The 21,384-nt window shown below is 41.4% G+C and overlaps 1 protein-coding gene across 6 annotated transcripts in view; it reads left to right on the top strand.

Moving 5' to 3' along the window:
• The window catches only part of LOC126299619 (plasma membrane calcium-transporting ATPase 3), a 1,680,486-nt gene that overhangs the window by 1,547,461 nt on the left and 111,641 nt on the right, over positions 1-21,384 (top strand). For all 6 annotated transcript variants that reach the window (XM_049991660.1, XM_049991657.1, XM_049991658.1 and 3 more), the window contains one exon: positions 17,358-17,468. The gene's annotated coding sequence lies outside the window, so the exon portion shown is untranslated. The remainder of the gene's footprint in view (positions 1-17,357; positions 17,469-21,384) is intronic.

The raw sequence follows: 21,384 nt of genomic DNA, 5'->3' as shown, positions 1-21,384 counted from the left end.
ATTTCTCTTCGGTCTTCATAATTAAAAAATGAACTTTCCTATTCGCATAACCTAGTTTTCAACTATCTGAGAATACTTAAGAGCTCCAAAGAGGAACTATCTTACAATGTTCGTAATTATTCTTCATAGATTGAATTAAATGTTAGCATACTTAAATTAAAATTCAACATCGTCAATACACTGAAATATGCCTACTAGTCACTTAAAAATGACGAATTTATTCCTTGTTAGTGTAATTTAATAATATGCATAACCTTCACCATCGAACATGAAACAGGCAAGAGCAAAAACTTATTTAATAAAAACTGTCTGATGATAAAGCTACCCATAAATTTGAAATATTTTGTAAACAAATCACAGATGACTGTATAGGCCAGCCGGCCGGTGTGGCCGTGCGGTTCTACGCGCTTTATTCTGGAACCGCGTGACCGCTACGGTCGCAGGTTCGAATCCTGCCTCGGGCATGGATGTGTGTGATGTCCTTAGGTTAGTTAGGTTTAAGTAGTTCTAAGTCCAGGGGACTGATGACCTCAGAAGTCATATAGTGCTCAGAGCCATTTGAACAATTTATATAGGCCAGTAATACATAACTCATCATGTGACCCACTAGTAAATAAAACAGCGTATTTTCACGCTATGATAGATCGTGTGAGTACAGTTCCACTTACTAAAGAAAATATGGAGACAAAATGTGATATATTTAAAATAGCAGTTACAAGTAGAGGCTGCAATCCTAATATAGCCGATAAAATATTCAGGAAGAAAACTATTGCCAAATGTGCTAACGAAAATGAGGAAACATTAGCGAAAGTAGAAAGAAAGAAGAAAGAAAAATTCGTTCGCTGCTATGTATGGGAAACATAAACTAGGAATCAATATTATACACACAACAGACAAAGCTCAAATGCAGCGACAGTGGCATGTTGTACATCGAACAAACACGACATTAGTTCATTAAAAATCAAAAATAACATTTAAACAAAAGCGAAAACTCTCCATTCAGTATTCATTTTCGATAAATTCTACTCTACTGCAAACATTAGCCCTAATCATATGTTAAAATGTTTGAATTCCTATGTGACCAAACTGCTGAGGTCATCGGTCCCTAAACGTACTCACTACTTAAACTTACTTATGCTAAGAGCAAAACACCACACACACGCGCACGCCCGAGGGAATAAGCGAACCTCCGCCGGGCGGGGCCGCGCAATCCTTGCAAATGCCGCCTCAAACCGCGCGGTCACTCCGCGCACTTAGCCCTAATCATTCCATCTTTCATAGAGCCGAAAAAGAAAGTTACATGAGCAGCTTCGAGGAAATAGGGATAAACACACATCTGCTAAAAAATCCAAATAACATCTAACATGAACAAAGAAAATCGAATTAGAAAATATGTATTGGGGACTTCGACAAAAGTCTTACCGGTTCCAGGTAATTCATAACAAAGAAGACAGTCCTACATTTTACATACGATTTTCCTAGATTTTTGTCAAAGATATGAATTAAAAGATAATATTTGGAAAAAAATAAGAGCCTATAAGGTAAGTAAAAACTACATACAATGGTTGTGTGTGTGTGTGTGTGTGTGTGTGTGTGTGTGTGTGTGTGTGTGTGTGTGTGTGTGTTTTTCATTGTATCTAGGTACCACTTCAGAAAGCCATCGGTTAGAACGGGTAGCAGTAAATAAAATGTGATTTTTTATTGCAATATTATGTACTGTGTTCAATACAATTTCTCTAGGCTGTAGAACATCAGGCACAAGAAACATAAGAGCGGTTTCCTACAAACAAAAGCTTTTGCCGATAACGTAAGTGAATATGTGATACTGTATATATACAGCAAGAAGTATTTCCGTTGATCTTAACGTTATGTACTATACAGCGCTAATATTCGTATCCATAGCGTCGGGAATTCAAAAGTTGTTAGAACCTTCCTCAAAATCACTGGAAATGTAACCTACACCTACAATCAGCAAGTGAACTTGAACGATTGTGTGTGTAAGCTCGAACTGATCTGACTTTCACGTGATAGTTGTTTCGGGAGATGTACGTGTGAGTTACTGCACTCTCCTTGAATCTTATGCTCTCACAGCTTTAAACAGAAGCCATCTTTGTGTAGCGAAACACCTCTTGTGGCGACTGCAGTTGGAATATAATGAACATTGTGACGCCATAATCATTACCGTCCCACTTCAACGCGGGGTCGGACCTGTTACTATGGATTTGGCAAATGTTAATATCAGAAGGTGGCCAGAGGCTCTTCCTGTCGCCACCCCATGCTGTACCCCAGCTGTCTGCGTCTAGTGTAAGGCACGAAATAGTGCGAACGTTTTCAATTGTCTGCAAGTCATGTAACTGAGGCGGGACATTCACCTTGTGGCATGTGGAAAGCCGCCTAAAAATCACATCTACGATGGCCGGCACACCGGCCTTCATCGTTAATCCGCCGGGCGGGTTCGATCTGGGGCCGGAGCGCCTACCCGAGTCCAGAAAGCAGCACATTGGCGCTCTCGGCTAACCTGGCGGGTAACATCGTGACGCTATGACACTACCTAAATGAGCCCCAGACGAAACGCGTCACTTTTCTTTGCGTCTTCTCATTTTCTCTATTAATGTTCCCTTTTGGGGTCCCATATTGACAAGCAGTTATCTCTAAACGGTCGAGTAGGTTTTTTAAGCCCTCTCTTTCGTAGGTGAATAACATTACTTCAGGATTATTAGACTCAGTGGAGTATCTGCTTTTACTACTACTACTATCTAGTTCCGTTCAGTTACTATTAAGTTTCCCAGTGCTTCTTCACAATAACCGTAATCGAATAGTAAACGGTCTTTTCCCGTATATGTAAGCAATACGCTGCAGCATTTATCGAAGTTCAGTACCAATTCCCAAACACTGCACTAAGTGTAAATCCTCTCAGGTCTTGGTTCATCTCGCTGCTTTTTTTGTAGAGTTGTCATTTTCCAATATGAAGACTCAGAGATTCGTACCATGAATGGTAATGGCCTCATAGCACTCCCTTGGGTTACTGCCGAAGCTGCAATTACCAGTAACCCTTTTTGAACGACATGTTAAGCTCTGTGCACGGCAAAGTCAAGACTTAACTCACAAATATGATAGGATATTCCGGAAGCTACAATTTTGTTCACTACGCGCCTGTGCAGGACTGTATCGGATGCCTTCCAGAAGTAAAGGCACACGGCCTCAACTTGGGTGCCGTTATTTACTGACCACTGTATCTTGTGGACTGCACCAGCTGTTTAACAAGCTCGTTGCCCACAGAATCCATGGTGATTGTTGAAGATATTACTTTTTCATTTGCAAAACTATCATCACAAACGACCTTCAAACGTGTTCGACAATTTTACAGCAGATGTAAGTCAGCGATATGGGTCAATAATTCTGTGAATCTGTTTAACGATCTTTGTTGAAAACTTAAGGTTGCTTTGAGTGCTTAATGGCACCAGCTATGGGTGGGTAGTATCATTGATATCACTAAGGCTCTTAGCTTCACCAAAAGTGATTAGAAGCTGTCAACGAAAAGTCAGTATTTTGGGTTTACATAAAGTGTTCCGCGTGCTAAGGATTTCTGAGAGGCCGTAACTGATGAAGCTGGAAAACCAGTACTCGTTCATATTTCATTCGGCTTCGTACGTAGAGTAGTTAGTTACAGATAAGACGGAATCATATAGAACTGTTAGCTATTGCTAGATCTTGGCTAGTTCGTCAGTGCACAAATCTGGCCTCCTTAAGTTGACGTCATATAAAGAAATAAAGGTGAAGCACAGACACAGATCTATTAGGAAGAACTTCTGGTATTCACACACAATATTTACATTCCTCGGAGTCCTAATAAGAGAGTACTTCTCGCTGTGCATGTGGCACAAAGCATCTCCTAAAAGCGTCCAGTTCAAAGCGGCAGGCAGCGCAGCTGTTCGTATGCTGTATTCTAGTTTGCTTGTGTTCGAGGGCAGCAGCCTGGCGCAGCTGTCGTTCCTCGTTTCTCGCCACATTGCCGTAAATACTGCACGTGCAACGGCTGCCTTAATATTGGTGTTTAACATCATTAAAAGCGATGAGATAGGGGGCGTGTTGTTAGAAGATAGAATATTATCGACAAATATACTTCGGAAGACACGGTAAACTGAAGTGAATGACAACATTAAAATTCTTGTTACTGAGAGACGAAAACTAAAGAGCAACTAATATCTATAAACGCCTACTGCAAACGAAATACTTACAAATTCTGACACTGGAGACTTCAACAAAACCCAGTAATACCTTACTTTCGTTGCAGAGGAAATGTCACGAATAGTGTGTGTTCATGATTTAGGGGTGCTTAACGTTGAGGTTATTTGCGCCTATGTCAAGAACAGTTTTTGAGCCTATTACATACGATAAAAGAATAGAACCAATTTGTTTTTTCAAAATGTTAGTAAAAGTTTACCAGTGCATTGGTAGCATTTCTAATGTTATGCTTTTATACTGTAGTTGAGGGGAAAATAAGTTCAAACTGCAATCACTAGCGCTTCGTTGTATTTTTTATTCCATTCTTTCGTGAAAATGTACATCGACAAATGAGCAGAAGCTGGAGGTAACGTTAGTGGTTTTTGTACTCCATGATCTTAGACTGATTTGGCTTCAATAATTTTTTGTAAAATGCATAAGCCCCAAGTGCCAGTAATGCATTTAGTGACGGTTTGTTTGCCGTAAATACTAATTCATTAAATTTAACTATGTAGTTTTCTGGAAACAAATTATTATACTTCCTAGCATTAACAGTTCTGCTTAACATTCAGACCATCATAGCAGACTAGACTGCGTTAGTAAAATATTGTCTTAAGCCACACTAAGCAGACCGCAGAAAGCAGGAAAGTGAACGGATGCACAAATTAACGAAAACTACTAATATGTAATATACTTCGAGAATAAGGCCATTGATAAAGTTTTCGTTTGACCAGTTACTGATTATTAAATTTAAAAAGCCGAAACTAGCAACAAAACTGAAAGTGCAGAGATCATCTTTAATAATTGTAGTATGTGCAAAAAAATCAGCTGACCTTCACGCAAAACAACTCCCTCTTACTTCTCGTTCCCTCGCAGATTTTGCAGTTACAGCTACTTTGTGTCTTACTTCGCTTAGTACGAAAGTGTCATACGTCGCGACAACACGCTTGGATTCTCGGAAAATCCAGCTACATCCACAACAGCCATAAGGTAAATGTGATTGTTAGTGTCCATTTAAATAACTGAATGTTCGGCATTAGCACAACACATCCGTCATGGGAATATAAGTATGTGTGACTAGCGTAATACCACTAGCACTTCCTGTGGTTAAATACCGTCTTATTAATGACGTCGTATAATAGTTCCACACTCTCCTTTCGTGCTCGGTGTTCTATTTCAGACGTCAAGGTGTCCGCCGGTTGTTACTTGTCTAATGAGCCAAAGACATCCATTAGTGTACGTCCCGAAACGCGGCAGGTTAGTTTGTCCATGGCTGGTTCGCGTGCGATCATTCTAAGAAAAATCTGAAAAGAATCTCACCAGTTTAACAATTCAAAATACTTTTTTTCACAGGTGTTAGCTTGTATGCGAAAACTTTTCTTGTTTGCTAGTTCGTCAGAACTGTTATTCAATCCCCCATCACAAATTCACCTCTGTGCTCTCGTTTATACTCCCTGGAGACAGATCTTAAAATGCATCAGCTGTCAGGACTTCATGTTTTCGGATATAATTTGCCTTTTTGTAGCGTTTGCGTATTCGAGGGCGACTTGACTAATTTTCTTTCGTTTTCTGAACACTCATAATATTTCTTACAATAAAATCCCTCACACCACCTACTTATTGCTCCTTTCTATCGATTTCTATAATGCGCAAAGACAGATTTCGATTGTTGATTGACACGCTGCGTTAGTTCTGATAATGGGAGATTTCTATATCGTTGTTTGCAGGTGCAAGGGAAAGTGGTAGCTGTACGGCAGCAGCTGGAGGCCGTGGTATGGGTGGCAGCGGCGCTTTAACACGCCTCGCTGGGCAGCCGTGCCGTCACCACGGAAGGGGATGGCGGGCCGTGTTTTTTGTCGCGCGTCTGGTTACATTGGATTGGTAGCATCGCACAGCTGCCCTCATGCGATAGGGAGCATTCTCAGTTGGTGATACGCAGCTGTGCCTGAGCCGGCACGAATTGCATTTTCTGCTGGGGTTAAGACTGATGTTTCGTAGGTCCAAAAGTGTCTCATGTGCTAGACGGGGACTACTTATGCCGGACCTGCCTATAATTGTGTACATTGAGACTTCCTCGCAGATTGAAGCTGTGTACCGGACCGAGACAAGAGAGATTTTTTCTCAAAGGAAACTTCATATAAACATTTGTGCATGTCCGGTATTTTCACCATGCCAAAGTGCTGCCACCTGTTGGTCACAACTATATCAACAAATGAATGTAGGAGTCTTCAGCAACTTATGGCAGCCAGGATACGTGATTAGTTATATTCCACTATATAATTGAATATTATTTTACATAGTAATTATTCAATGACCTGATTATTTATTACATCAGTGAATATTTCAAAATTATTTTTGTCCGTAAGAAGCAGCAAAGTGTACTGTATTTTGAAAAACGAGTACATAGTTGTGTATACATCTTGCATATGAAATCATTAAGGAATCGCCTGAGAGCATTAAAGGACGAAGAAAAAAATTCCTCCCTCCAGAAAAATATTCAGGCCTGAAAGGATTAAATACATTGGTCGCTCATTTCAGTAACAGTCGCCAGATTCTAAGGTCATCCTCGATTCCTCGTGGCAGTAGTTTGAAGTTTAGGACGGGTTATCTCGATATTATCTGCAGGCGAGAGAGTAAATAGCAGAGACAGTCAAGTGAATGATATCGGATGAGTCTCGTTTCTTAAGGACAGTAACTATAAGTAACACTTGAATAGAAACGAGCCAAAGGCTGTAAAATGCGAACCTCTGAAAGGATCGTCGGGTTCGAAATGGTGATAAAATATCCCGTCTCCGTCTCCAGCGACCACTCCTGACAAGAAGTCATTCCCTTCCATGGTACAGCGCTGCAGATTTTCAGCAGAGTCCCATTCGACATTCTTCCTGTGCTGACTGAAGACTCTGAGACACTCACTGGGTACACAATTCGTAAAATTTGCCTGTCCGTAATAGTGTAGTGAACATTTCATGTGCACCATCTGACGTCCGTGGCAATGGCTGCTGCCATAACACGCCGGTCTTGAATGAGGTAATCTACCTGCTGGGGAATGACATCGGTAATGAATTGTGGCTTTCCCGACTCCTTCCACAATCAGGAAACGCACTACACCCATTTGCTCATCTTTTGAAGCCTCCATTTCACTGTTCCCGGCACGACTGACAGAGGGGAAGGCTTCGAAAACGGCACACACACTTGGCTCATATTTCGTAGCTCCCTCGTGTACTACCTAAACTGAATCAGTGCAAGATATTTTGGCTCAACAACCCTCCATTTTGAGAGAAACATCCCTAAATTTCATGACTCGCAATCTACTCTAAATTCACGGCGTCAGCATATAATTGAGCCTTTTTCATCATATGATGTTGGGTCTGCAAACGCATATTCTCCTAGATATCGAGGAAAGACATTAAGACATCCCATTTCGTACCCATAGGGTGCACGCTCAAGAACGAAAGCTCCGCTGGGATAGTGACAAAGGCATTTGGCTAGGGAGAGGAGAACCCGTGATAGATTCCCAAACGATTTCTGCAGTGTCTTTATTTGTACTTTCTTTTTGCGGATAGAAACTTGTAGACAGTGCAGTGTAAACAAGGTAAGTAAACCAATAAATAATAATAATAATAATAAAGGTAGGTAAATAAGTTTATCAAACGACTTTGATTAGTAAAGAATTACATTTTAAGACTCGTTATATGAAAGAAATTCGGAGCAAGGTGCTGCGAACATGTCGAGACAGACCACAACCAGCCAACCGGGTGATGCTTGTTTACAAACAGGCGTGGGACAGAATTTCATTTTGAGGGCTTTGTGGAAACCGAGCGGGAATTGACCAACAGTGACGTCACAATAACGTTTCACAGCATAATTCATCAGTTGTCGGCACCGATTTTTAGGCGATGGCACCGTGTATCAAATATGCATCAAACTCAACTCCCGGGAACCAATTATTTTAAATGCAAAGAAAGTCTGTTTCTCGCCAAATCTTCAGAAGGAACAAGTGTTTCATACTGGTTACCTGCCAAATATGGACCGAAGCGGTTGGCCGTGTCTGAGACCTTCCCCTTCTGAGTGCTGTGGTCGGTCAATGCGCGCGTGTTCGCTCCGTCGTAGTGCGGGTATGTGCCCACGTGCAACTTACAAAACGGGGAGCTGCGTGAAACCAGAAATAAAAACCTCCAAACAATAGCGAATATGGGCAACTTTCGGGACACATTATTCGGGCGTATTTACAGAAGAAAAATAGTGAGAGTGCTACACTTCAAAATAACAGATTTAAGAGCAACCTTTTTTTTTGCGAGAACAGAATTTTTTCTTGACCCCCACAAATTTTTCACCGCTGTTGTGGCATCTTAAGCGTTTTTTTCTGTTATTGTTCCTAAACTATACACATACAAATTTTGTGAGTTAAAAATGTTATAAAATTTTGTTGGTCAAATCACATATGTTTTACCGATTTTACATTGTGTGCGCCCTGTGACTGCCAAAAAATACCAGCCCCTAAAACTGTAATACAGCAAGTCAGACATAATAGGAGGATGTTAGAACAACGTCTGAATTGAATTTTTGTTTCAGAATATAACCTCGAAACTGTATATTACGGTAAAATTGAGATATACGCCAACTTTCTTTACGCTGACAGTTGCTGTAGTTAAACTCTCCTGAGATGTGTGTGGTTATTATTTGTCTGCTAAATTTGTTATTTAGTAGCACATGAACATCGGTAATATTTTGCGATGTTTTAGTTTCGAAAACCATTTGTAGTTTGCTGATCGTAGATGGTTTCGGATTTATAACAGAATTTCACGTTCTCCTGTAGCCCTTACTTCTAGAGTGTAGGCAATATGTAATGTGTTCGGTATATTAGACTTCTATATTCATGAATTAGCAGATAATGTTGAAATATACAGTCAGCCTGCTTTCATCGTACAAACATAACTTTCTAATCATACCATAACAGCCAGGAGATAGTAGAAACACCGCTTTGCGCGCTGAAACACCGCTTTGCGCGCTTCCGATGACGAGATGGTATCATCTGCATCCTTTGAAGGCTTGGGCTAATGGAAAGTGGCAGCGCATACGCGCCGCCAGAGAATATTGGCACTCAGTGACACAGGTCACCTGCCTCCTATTGCGGACACCCTGGGGTTCTCGAAACTGGCACGTAAACCGGCGTTGTTCCCTAGTAGTTGGTTTAGGTATTCGCATATGAAGACCTCATTTACTAACAAGTCGACGTCTTTTCTTTCCACGAATTGACAACTACGTCTGAGGTTCCAGTTGCTTCTTCAGTAGGAACCCAGTCACAGATGCTGACAATGAAACCTCCAGTTACCTCAAATAAATAAGAAGCAAGGTTCGAAGAGAATTCCTTCCCGTTACCCATTTCCTTGACTTTCTATCGCTCTTCACGTAACTCATGCGTAAGACTCAAATAAATCAAGCTTCCTGACAAGAGGAAAATACCAAATTTCCTTGCAACGAAGAATAAATCCTCTGCTTGGTAATACCATGGATTGAGAAAATTTTAGCATTCGTGTACCTTTTTCTCGATTGCAGCCCGATTTCGTATTTACTTCTATATTTCTGTGTATTCCTTTAATAATCTGCTGTTAAATTGCAGCATTGATCTCAAGTTAGTAAGTCAGTTTTTTTAGCTCCAGTTGGCATCTGTTGCTTTTCATTGATTCTGTTTTGTAAACATTGCGCACGATGTTGTCCACAGAGCTCTGTAGAAGGCTTTCTTGTCTCCCTTAAAATAAAACAATACAAAGAGTTTAGGTTAGTATAAAGATCACGTGGGCGATTCGAAGCAGAGAATGCATTCAACTTACTTATGAGGTATCGTGTCAAGTCGGAAGAAATGAAATTCTTTATAGTTCTTTGCCGGTAAAGAAACATTCTTGCGTTTACAGTTTTGACAAGGAAGCTCTCAACAATAGCGGCAAGCAGTTCTACAGCGTTTGGAAAGCCGCCGAATATGCAGTACAAGGAAGTACAGTAGTAAAAATTGGCCTATAGGCATAGATATGTGCTGGAAAATTAACTTTGTCGATTGCAATATGTCTGCATAATTTACATGAAGTGGTATGAAATAAAATATACCGGCAAGTGCAGTCAAATGGTTTCACGTTTGATGTCAAATGTAACAAGACACGAACGATTTAGCAAGTAAAGTGTGGAACTCTGTATCAGGGCAGTCGGCTGTTAACGATGTTAGCATGCGTTCGTTGCTTTATTGCAGATACGACAGTGGATGTTGTGCACGTATACCACGGTAGTGACAATGTCACGCAGAAAACGGTTATTATCTGATCAAAAAGCAAAAATCCGTACGTACAAGGAAATAAGACACTCTAATCGTCAAATTGCCAAGATGATGAACTGTCCTAATACAGTGAGTGAAAATTTTGTTAGAGTGGGCGCACGATGTGGACGGAACGGAAAATATGGGCAAAGCAGAAAATTCTCAGACTAGAAAGGGTTACTTTTGCCCACAGGAAGAGCCACAACCAAGTTTTTGTTATCAACTTGCTGCTGGCTTACAGTTGTCAGTAACTGCCGGACGTGAGAGACAGATTTTGTCACATGGCAAACATCTAGTATTCAAGAAACATCTGCAGAAACCCGCCTTAACACCCAAATACAGACAGACTAGATCGGAGTTTGCTGAAAAACATGCCATAGGCTTCAGAATGGGGTAAAGTGATCGGTGATAGTTTGTTACATCGGAAGGATGGATTTCAGTATTAGTGACATGATCTGAGAATAGAGCCACAGATAACGAGTAGAAAGTTTGGTGCTGGATGTGTTAAGATTTGGACAGCCTTCAGCGCTAATGGTAAATCACACAATGCTTCACAGAACACCAGAATGAAGTCCACCATATACACAGGATCGATTATGTATGAGGACCCAGATGACGAAAGTATCTTGTTTCAACAGGATAATACATATGTATATGGTTCTGTTGGAACAAAAAAGTGGCTTGAAGATAAAGATCGGTGTCTCGCCCTGGCCTGTGCGTAGCTTTGAACCCCGTGGAAAACCTTCATGAAATTCTTGCAAAGTGTGTTTAACGCAATGTAAGGCAATCCAGGCCGTATATGAGGTGAAAAGAACGATACGAAAAGAATGGGTGACAATTTCACGGCAAGAACTACAAACCCTAACGGAGTCAAGTTACACAGAATTTTTGAGGTAAATAGGAAGAACGGAGGTTGGACACAAGTGCTAACAATGCAATAACAGAACAGTACAGTAAGTACCTTTATACCAGTTTCCACCCAGGAAATGCAGACGCTTTATTTTATTATTCGTGTTACGAAAGAAACTTCCACTTTTTAATTTCGTCATTGTTCACCTCTTATGTACATCTACTACTTACATAGTAAATTCGATAGCTGTATGCTTCAATCATTGTACTTTCACTTTCGTGGAACCCTGCCTGTCCTGATGTCCACTACTGTAGTATACTAAATCCCTCGATGATGTACCACTCGTATTCAGACATGTTAAAACACAATTAAACTAAGCTGCACTTTCCACTGGTAAGTTAACTTCGAAGTAATCCTCCAGGAAGCGTTTAAAATTAGTACAGTTGCCAATTTTCTCGTCCATGATTAACATGTCGATTCTTCACGAAACAGTTTTGAGTACGGGTAGTGATACCTCTGCCTGTTCCTCGTCGCTCGCCTTTAATGGCAATGTTCTTTCTTCACTAGTGAAGTCTTTCATTTGGACCTTCACTATTGACGCACGTGTGTTCAGCTTTCACTTCAGAAGCGTTTCTCTTACCGGTCGAAGTGGCGCAATGACGAATCGTAAACTCCTTCGTGCACGGGAAGATTGGAATTAAAGTATCATGAGTCACGTGGTACGTAAGTCACCTAAATAAATTTTAGTCGATTCCTGAACCGTTCCCTTAGCGCCGCCTCCGCTATTTCTTATCTTCCGTCATCGGCCGATTGAGTTTGTGCCCTTTCTCTCGATACCGCAAGTGCATTTAAATTTGATCGTTCTGTACAGCTCGCAACCCCTCTTAGTTGTATTAAAGAGATAGTGAAATAAACCGGTGTCTAGTAGTGATAGACATTTCAGAGCAAATGTAGTAAAATGGATAAAAAACCCGAACACCTGGGAATCGCTCCTCACATGGTCCTTGGATTTTTTACTTACCGCTTCTTTCACACCTGGAAATCATTCGTTAATGCGAATAACGCCAAGTTGCACGTCGGTTTGGAATCATATGATTTCTAGGGCTGGTCAGTTTCAAAGTCGGAGGGAAGGGAGTGTACACCACGTCCAAAAGGGCCATGCCCAGGGAAGCACTGCCATGTAACTCTACGTTTCACTCTCGAATGGCGCGCGAGAAGAAACGAACACACGATTATTCCCATGCGAGGTTCAATTCCTTCCTATGTACATAGGCGCCAACAAAATATTTTCGCCTTCGGAAGAGAAAGTTGGTGATAACAATTTTATGAAAATACACTCCTGGAAATGGAAAAAAGAACACATTGACACCGGTGTGTCAGACCCACCATACTTGCTCCGGACACTGCGAGAGGGCTGTACAAGCAATGATCACACGCACGACACAGCGGACACACCAGGAACCGCGGTGTTGGCCGTCGAATGGCGCTAGCTGCGCAGCATTTGTGCACCGCCGCCGTCAGTGTCAGCCAGTTTGCCGTGGCATACGGAGCTCCATCGCAGTCTTTAACACTGGTAGCATGCCGCGACAGCGTGGACGTGAACCGTACGTGCAGTTGACGGACTTCGAGCGAGGGCGTATAGTGGGCATGCGGGAGGCCGGGTGGACGTACCGCCGAATTGCTCAACACGTGGGGCGTGAGGTCTCCACAGTACGTCGATGTTGTCGCCAGTGGTCGGCGGAAGGTGAACGTCCCGTAGACCTGGGACCGGACCGCAGCGACGCACGGATGCACGCCAAGACCGTAGGATCCTACGCAGTGCCGTAGGGGACCACACCGCCACTTCCCAGCAAATTAGGGACACTGTTGCTCCTGGGGTATCGGCGAGGACCATTCGCAACCGTCTCCATGAAGCTGGGCTACGGTCCCGCACACCGTTAGGCCGTCTTCCGCTCACGCCCCAACATCGTGCAGCCCGCCTCCAGTGGTGTCGCGACAGGCGTGAATGGAGGGACGAATGGAGACGTGTCGTCTTCAGCGATGAGAGTCGCTTCTGCCTTGGTGCCAATGATGGTCGTATGCGTGTTTGGCGCCGTGCAGGTGAGCGCCACAATCAGGACTGCATACGACCGAGGCACACAGGGCCAACACCAGGCATCATGGTGTGGGGAGCGATCTCCTACACTGGCCGTACACCTCTGGTGATCGTCGAGGGGACACTGCATAGTGCACGGTACATTTAAACCGTCATCGAACCCATCGTTCTACCATTCCTAGACCGGCAAGGGAACTTGCTGTTCCAACAGGACAATGCACGTCCGCATGTATCCCGTGCCACCCAACGTGCTCTAGAAGGTGTAAGTCAACTACCCTGACCAGCAAGATCTCCGGATCTGTCCCCAATTGTGCATGTTTGGGACTGGATGAAGCGTCGTCTCACGCGGTCTGCACGTCCAGCTCGAACGCTGGTCCAACTGAGGCGCCAGGTGGAAATGGCATGGCAAGCCGTTCCACAGGACTACATCCAGCATCTCTACGATCGTCTCCATGGGAGAATAGCAGCCTGCATTGCTGCGAAAGGTGGATATACACTGTACTAGTGCCGACATTGTGCATGCTCTGTTGCCTGTGTCTATGTGCCTGTGGTTCTGTCAGTGTGATCATGTGATGTATCTGACCCCAGGAATGTGTCAATAAAGTTTCCCCTTCCTGGGCCAATGAATTCACGGTGTTCTTATTTCAATTTCCAGGAGTGTGTGTCGACGCAACGAAAAACGCCCCTGTTCTAACGACAGCCATTCCAACTCGCGGGTTGTATCCGTGACTCTCTCCTATTTCGGCGATCATGCGTGACCAGCTACCTTTCTTTGAAATTCTCCGATGCCCTCCGTTAGTCGTATCTGGTAAGGATCCCATACTGCACAGCAATACTCTAGCAGAGGACGGACAAGAGTCTCATCAGTGGATTTCTTCCATATTCTAAGCGTTCTTCTAATTTTAGACTTACCCACAACATTCTTGTTCGTCTCAGTTTAAGTTGCTCGTAATTGTAATCCCTAGGAATTCAGTTACACAGCTTTGATTGGTGTGATCTATCGTGTCGCCGAAATTTAACGGAATGCCTTTACTATTCTTGTGGTGGACCGCAATTGTCGCTTTTCACACCATTTGCGATAACTCTCGCCTCATCGTTCCGCTGAACCGAATAGCTTTACTGTCTGTTAAGACCGCACAACATTAAAGGAGAAAAAGTAAGGCCACCATATTGTCTATACGCGTGAAGTCGAAAATCTTTCCGAACATTACCAGCCTATTTTAGGTCATGTGGGCGGCTATATTGCTGCTGATTTCACTATGCTTATCTGCTTTGTTCAATAAACTAACGAAAGAAACGGTATTTAGTATGCACTGTACTAACACAAACGAGTTACAACTTATCATGATGACGTTACAGGAAGAACATTTTTTTAATAAAATGAAGTATTTCATATTTTCAAGAGTTAGCACACGAATTAGCACGATCATACGAACTTCAAACTTCGAAACCCCCCTCTCTACATTCAGTCCTTACCGTGAAGTAGCGTTACAGGACTACCACGGAAGTATGCAAACGTAGCGGGGCATAACAGTTCACAAATCATTCAGTGCCACAATTATGAAAATGCAATTGACAGAAGCAGAAAAATCACGCCGTAACAAGTGTGTAATTCAGCAAGTCTTTCACCTATGAATCCAAAAGGGCACGGAATAAAGAGAGCGAGAAATTTTATGGAGCGGAAGTTTTCTTCAGATTTCTTCACTGAAAGCCGATCTGCCTGCTAGTGGCTTTTACAGCAGAGGTGAAAACCTTGTCTCTAGTGTCACTAGAACCGAAAAATAACACTTTCTTCTGCGTGAAGGTCGAACATTTCACCGCTAAGTTCGCATACAACTGTGTCAAACAGCACTCACTTGTTCCAATGATGGCCAAGAAAGAGAATCAGTAACGTAAATGGCAAGGCAGGCCGCAGTTTGTATTGGAACGCGCTTCCTGGTCTCAAACCATAAATTCGCTACCTTTGTCATACTTAATCTAAATGACAGTGTCCAGTGAATTTACCAGGTTAATGTTTTGAGCCATACCAGGAAGTAAATCGATGGTAAAGTAGTTGCCCAAAGTATTCTATAATACTGCGAAGTCTTCATAAGACTAGTGACAGGCAGAATAGACACATCACTGTCGCTACTTTTTGTTCCTTGTTGCACATTCTTATCGCAACTATTTCTCCTTTCATGCTATCAGAATCTGGATTCTTTCACTGCAATGATTCACCTGTTTAATTACCTTCGAAGATTTTGAGTACTACTTTTCTGGTCATTGCGAAAAAGTCCCTTGTACAGTTCGTTGAAATGTTGTTACGTATAACGTTGATAGCGTCTGGTGGTGGTAAAAAAGCTAATCGCTTCCAGTAAATATTTTTTTAGTTTACTGTTTCCATAAGGCACAGAAGCAAAATACCTACGGCGGCAACAAAAGAGGACTAACCCTGAACTAATTTTCCCTGCTCATTATTTATTATGATGGAGTTGCTGTCAGCGCATCTGGATGTTTCTCGTAATTACGCTTTAGAGCCATATCATAGTTAGAAAAATGAGAAAGAAACTCATTGGCCTACATTAGGTATTTCTGCTTCCAGTCAATGCAATGGCAGCCGGCAACGCCGTTTGTTTGAAGGGCGAACTTTCTCCATATCAGCCTGTCGTTAGTCTTCTGAAGAATGGAAACATTGTAGAATACTTACGGCAGTTACGTGACCGTCGATTTACGTACGCGTTTGGCTCCGAATATTACTCTGGTAAATTGCTTTCTTGTCATTTACATTATTAAATCTGAATTATTCTCATTTCATGACAGAGGTAGAAAAATGGTGATTTAGAGTCCAGGAAGCTCGTTCAAACAAACTGGAGCTTGCTTCGTCAGTTAACTCGCGCGTCTTGGACATCATAGGGACAAAAAGTGAGCCGTGTTTGACGCAGTTCTTTAAAAAGCCACTAGTAGATACACTTGCTTTCAGTGAAGAAATCCTAATACAACTTCTGCTCCATAAGTTCTGTTGCTATCTTGGTTCTGTACTCTGTAGGTATAGAGGTGTTACGTCTGCATACTTCCGTGGTGGTTCTATAACGCTACTTCATTGTGACCATAGACTGAATACAGAGATCGTTTCGAAGTTGAAAGTTCGTGTTATCCTGCTAATTCGTGTGCTAATTCTTGGCAATATGAAATACTTCGTTTTAATGAAAAAATACTCATTTGGTAACGTTTTAATAGGTTGTAACTCGTTTGTATTAGTACAGTGAATTCTAAATAGCATTTTTTCGTTAATTTATTGAACACAACAGATACACATACGAGGTAAATAAATTAGTAGTAATATAGTCACCCACGTGACCTGAAAAAGTCGGATAATGTTAGGAAAGATTTTAGATTAAGATTAATATGCTGGTAATACCTGTCCTCCTCGCATGTTACGCTGTGCTATCAGATAGCAAAGCTGTGCAGTTGAGCAGAACGATGAGGCGAGGGTCTCACAAATTCTGTCACTGACTGTACCACAACCGATGCTGAAAACGGAATAAAAAATTCAAAGGACTTTCTTTTCGGAACGTCCTCACAGGTTACATATTTTGTGTGTGAATGTAAGAAGTCCATATCCTGGAGACCTGCTTCAGTAAACAAGTTTTCAGATTTGTCTGTTCTTAAAACTTAACTAAAACTATGAACTTCGGTGAGACACTTTAAAGTCGAACCAGACGTCTCTCAACAACTTGAAATCAGAAAACGTTGACAGTTTCTAAAACTTACTGCCCAATGATTGAGCAGACATTCAGTAACATTTATGTACAGTGTAGTCAAAGTATGCACTAAGTTTTTTGTTAGTGCTGTGCAATTGTATGTTCATACGGGAAAATTTATGTATTGTTCTATTTGTGTTTCAGGAAAACGATGATGCGTTCTTGAAAATAAATCCGTATGGCTTAAAAGGAGCTACTGTTTTCAAGAGAGCTGTGTTCCACAGATTTTGAATTAACCCGAAGGATTGTGCTCAGGTATGAGAAAAAATTGTAATTCATTTATGAAGCTCGTTTTACGTTTGCACATAAAGAACTGATTAATGAAGAACACAATATAAGCATTAAAAACTGCAAATTTATAGGAAACGCCCCGGAGAAAAATAGAAGTAAGGGAGAAATCGTTATACAGTTTTAACTGTTCCTGAATAGTTACATGCCATTATTGTGTTTGTATCTTTAACCTTTTGGGTTCCAGTAATACGAAAGAGAACATGATTTAAAACTTTTCTCGTGCTTAGGCTGTACCATTGCAGTAAACAACGAATATAAAATTGTCAAAAAGTGAAAAACTCGTTTTAAGGAGGTGGAAGGGAGAAAGGGATAACATCAGCAAAAAAGTTCACTCAAGAGAGAAGTGGATATACATGTAGTAAAACTAAGTGCCTATATAACAAGTTAACGAGAACAATAAAATAAGTCATAAAAGGGAAAAGTATTGAAGAATAGCTCGAAGAGTATTACATGTAGCAGGTGATCGAAAAACAGTAAAAATATTTACAGTTGTTACAGGAAAAGTGCTAAATTAAAAGTCCAGGTATGAGGAACTTTCTCATTGTAGGGAAAATCTAAATAGAATATGAGGAGTGTATTGACAATCACAATGAAAAAATAAATACAGGGAAAATGGAGGAATAGAATGGAAGTCAGTGTGGGAACAAATTGAAAAAATGAGGCTTACGTGAAGTTTTGAAGAGGGATCATCGAAGTTAGTGTATATAGTGCTGAAGAATCGAAGATTTGGTATTCTTCACCATCTAGATTTGTGTATTTATTACTGCAGACTATTTCCTTATACTTCTAGGTACTTCATACGGTTCAACTTCTAATGACTGATCGTCATTCTTATAATGTAACGTGTGTAAAAATACGAAAACACTCGGGATATTTGGACTATAGTTGTCCAAAAGAAGTAATAAATCTACAGAGCTATAAATCATATCCCCCATGGTCACGCCTCCAAGAGCCTAGATAATTTCAGCATAGGGTGCCATCGAATCCACTGAGTTTTGAATGTGTTAGTGATCAATAGCAGCGGTTCTAGGCGCTTCAGTCCGGAACCGAGCGACTGCTACGGTCGCAGGTTCGAATCCTGCCTAGGGCATGGATGTGTGTGATGTCCTTAGGTTAGTTAGGTTTAAGTAGTTCTAAGTTCTAGGGGACTTATGACCTCAGATGTTGAGTCTCATAGTGCTCAGAGCCATTTTTTTATCAATAGCATAACACAGCTTCGTTTTAGGGTTTTAGCTAAGTTGTTTTGGCTATTGGAAGAGTATAACAAGCGAGTCGCCCACCAGTGAAATTAATGTTCAATAGACAGAGCAGAGGAAGTGAGCGTCGTGAAGAATAATAGAACTGAACTTCTTAAGAAGAAACACTCCAATAAATTGTTATGCGTAAATAAAACGTTCATTTTTAGAAATATTTCCGGGATTAAGATCATCTTAAAATTGTAAATGGTATTCTGGTATAATATCTATGCAGCTGTGCACCTAGTAAGCAGTTCTTTTTTCGTATATGAAGCTCATTCTTTTCATATTAAGATATATACAATCTCCCTACATCAGCCTGAAGATGCTCTTAAGCCGAAACTAAGTGACTGAAGTGTTCTCATTGCTCTATTTCTACGGAGTCGAAGAGTTCTTAGGTTATCGTGAATGAAATGATCATTGTTGTCTACAACGTGTGGAGCGGCAACCCCTATTAGAATACGGCTCCAAGAATGCACTAAGAGTAACACTACACATTCTAACTGTAAAACTTCTTCGATACGGATTTAGTGGTAGCTGTCCAGAAGAACCTTCATTAGGAGTAGCCAATATTGGCCATTATACCAAATAGCGATGAAGGCTTACGTTCGATATTTCAATGGATGGAGCACTTAAATATGGTGTCCCATTTTTAAAATGTTTCAGTGGAGTAATGCTATTACTGCAGTCTGTCAGGAAAAGACTACTTTTGATACTTTTTACGATTGAGACAAATGTGCTGCAGCTGCATGAATCTTTACTTCGTCGTTAGTAGGTAGCCTGTGCCTAGGAAGGTTTGTCTGTGGAGCCATACCGCACAATTGACAGTGCTTCAGTCAACAACAAAAAATAATTCGTTGTCTAGCATGCGGAGTATGTTCATGCAGGTTCCGCAACTACAGTATTGATTTTGAATAAAAAAGCCAGCTCTGTTTCCATAGTTTATTTTAAAAATCGCTACCGGTTTCGGCCTCAAAGGCCATTATCCAGTGACACCTTTATAGTGCCGAAAACCGAACTATAATGTAATTCAGAGAGGGAATAATGTTCTAGTGTACATCACAAACAGCAAGCGTAATACATAACTGTTGCGAAACATTTCTTTCATAAATTTCATAAAAGCATAATAAAAATATGTAAAGTCGTCTATTACTAAAAAACAGAAATATGTAACATAAACTAAGTAATGTTGAAAAACTAGTGGAAACAGGAAAGCATTGAAGCACCAAGACTGTCCGTTGAGTATTTGTTCATCAGTATTATTTAATATGGTACATATTTCTGTAATTTTTAATCACAGAATAATTTTCGATTATGCAGCTTTAGTCAAGTTTATAAAAAAAAGCTTTTATGTAACATTTATGTATTATACTAACCGTTGATGATGCATATTGCTACATTCCTCTCTATTTCAGTAATTCCACTACACGTCATTTTTCAATACTATGTAGATCCCACTGGATAATGGCCTTCGGAATCAAAACAAGTCGTGGTTTTCAAAACAAACAGGAAAGTGCAACTGGTGTTGGCATTTTATTCAGGAAAAAACTCCAGGTCCTATCACTGCCACGTGTCAAAAGTTCAACTTCGCGACTCCTCCACTCCCGCAAGGCAAGTTTTTATTTCTAAGTGTCTTGGAACCACATATTCTACACAACCGTACGAGAAGCAATTTGGCGACACCTTCTCGTCATGAACTCAGGTTTTAAACTCCCGAGCACAATATCTTGTTAGTAAGGTCCTTTGATGTTGGTAAGGCATATGTGATGCCATATCTAATTATTGCTAGTGGCACAGAGTAATACATATCAAATGGAAAAAAATGAAACGGGTCCAGTAATATTCTAGGCTGTAATGTAATATATCGTGACAAATAAAAAGTTTACCAGAATCCAACCCGGATCTGCTGCATTAAACTAGTCCAGCATGGGACGTGGTCCTCACCGCGAAGCACGCCAGACGTGGTGTCCTTGAAATGATCTGTTACATCTCACGGAACGTGTTCCTAATCGTGATTTGTGACCGCAGCGCTCGCTAGTGGCAGTTCTCGGCTATACTTTGCGCGCAAATCTGAGTTTCTATACGAAAGCAGACGCGCGTACAATAGCTGCGTTAAATCTTTTAGCGATTGTCGAAGAATAGTGGAGAAGAACGTTTGGACTCGACGGCTTGAACAGCGAACTGCAGCCTGACGAACGCTGCATAGTGCTGTAATAACTAGTACAAATTAATTGTAAACTCAATCGAATTTCCTTGCCATTTTCGGTTTTAAGTTGACCATAGTTGAAGTATGTCAAATGTTACTACGTGCATGTATAATATCGATACTCGCGATGTTGTATTTATTACAATCACTCTGAAGTAGCTGGACGCTGTGACCGAGCGGTTCTAGGGGCTACAATCTGAAACCGCGCGACCACTACGGTCGCAGGTTCGAATCCTGCCTCGGGCATGGATGTGTGTGATGTCCTTAGGTTAGTTAGGTTTAGTTAGTTCTTAGTTCTAGGGGACTGATGACCTCAGATGGAAAGTCCCATAGTGCTCAGAGCTCCTGCTTACATGGCAGGCGCTCTATCCATTTGAGCCACCGAGGGCTCAGAGGATAGCGCGACTGCAGGAACTTATCCCTTGCACGCTTCCCGTGA

Source organism: Schistocerca gregaria, chromosome X, assembly GCF_023897955.1.
Source record: "Schistocerca gregaria isolate iqSchGreg1 chromosome X, iqSchGreg1.2, whole genome shotgun sequence".
NCBI lineage: Eukaryota > Metazoa > Arthropoda > Insecta > Orthoptera > Acrididae > Schistocerca > Schistocerca gregaria.
This window is presented reverse-complemented; position numbering and strand designations above follow the sequence as displayed.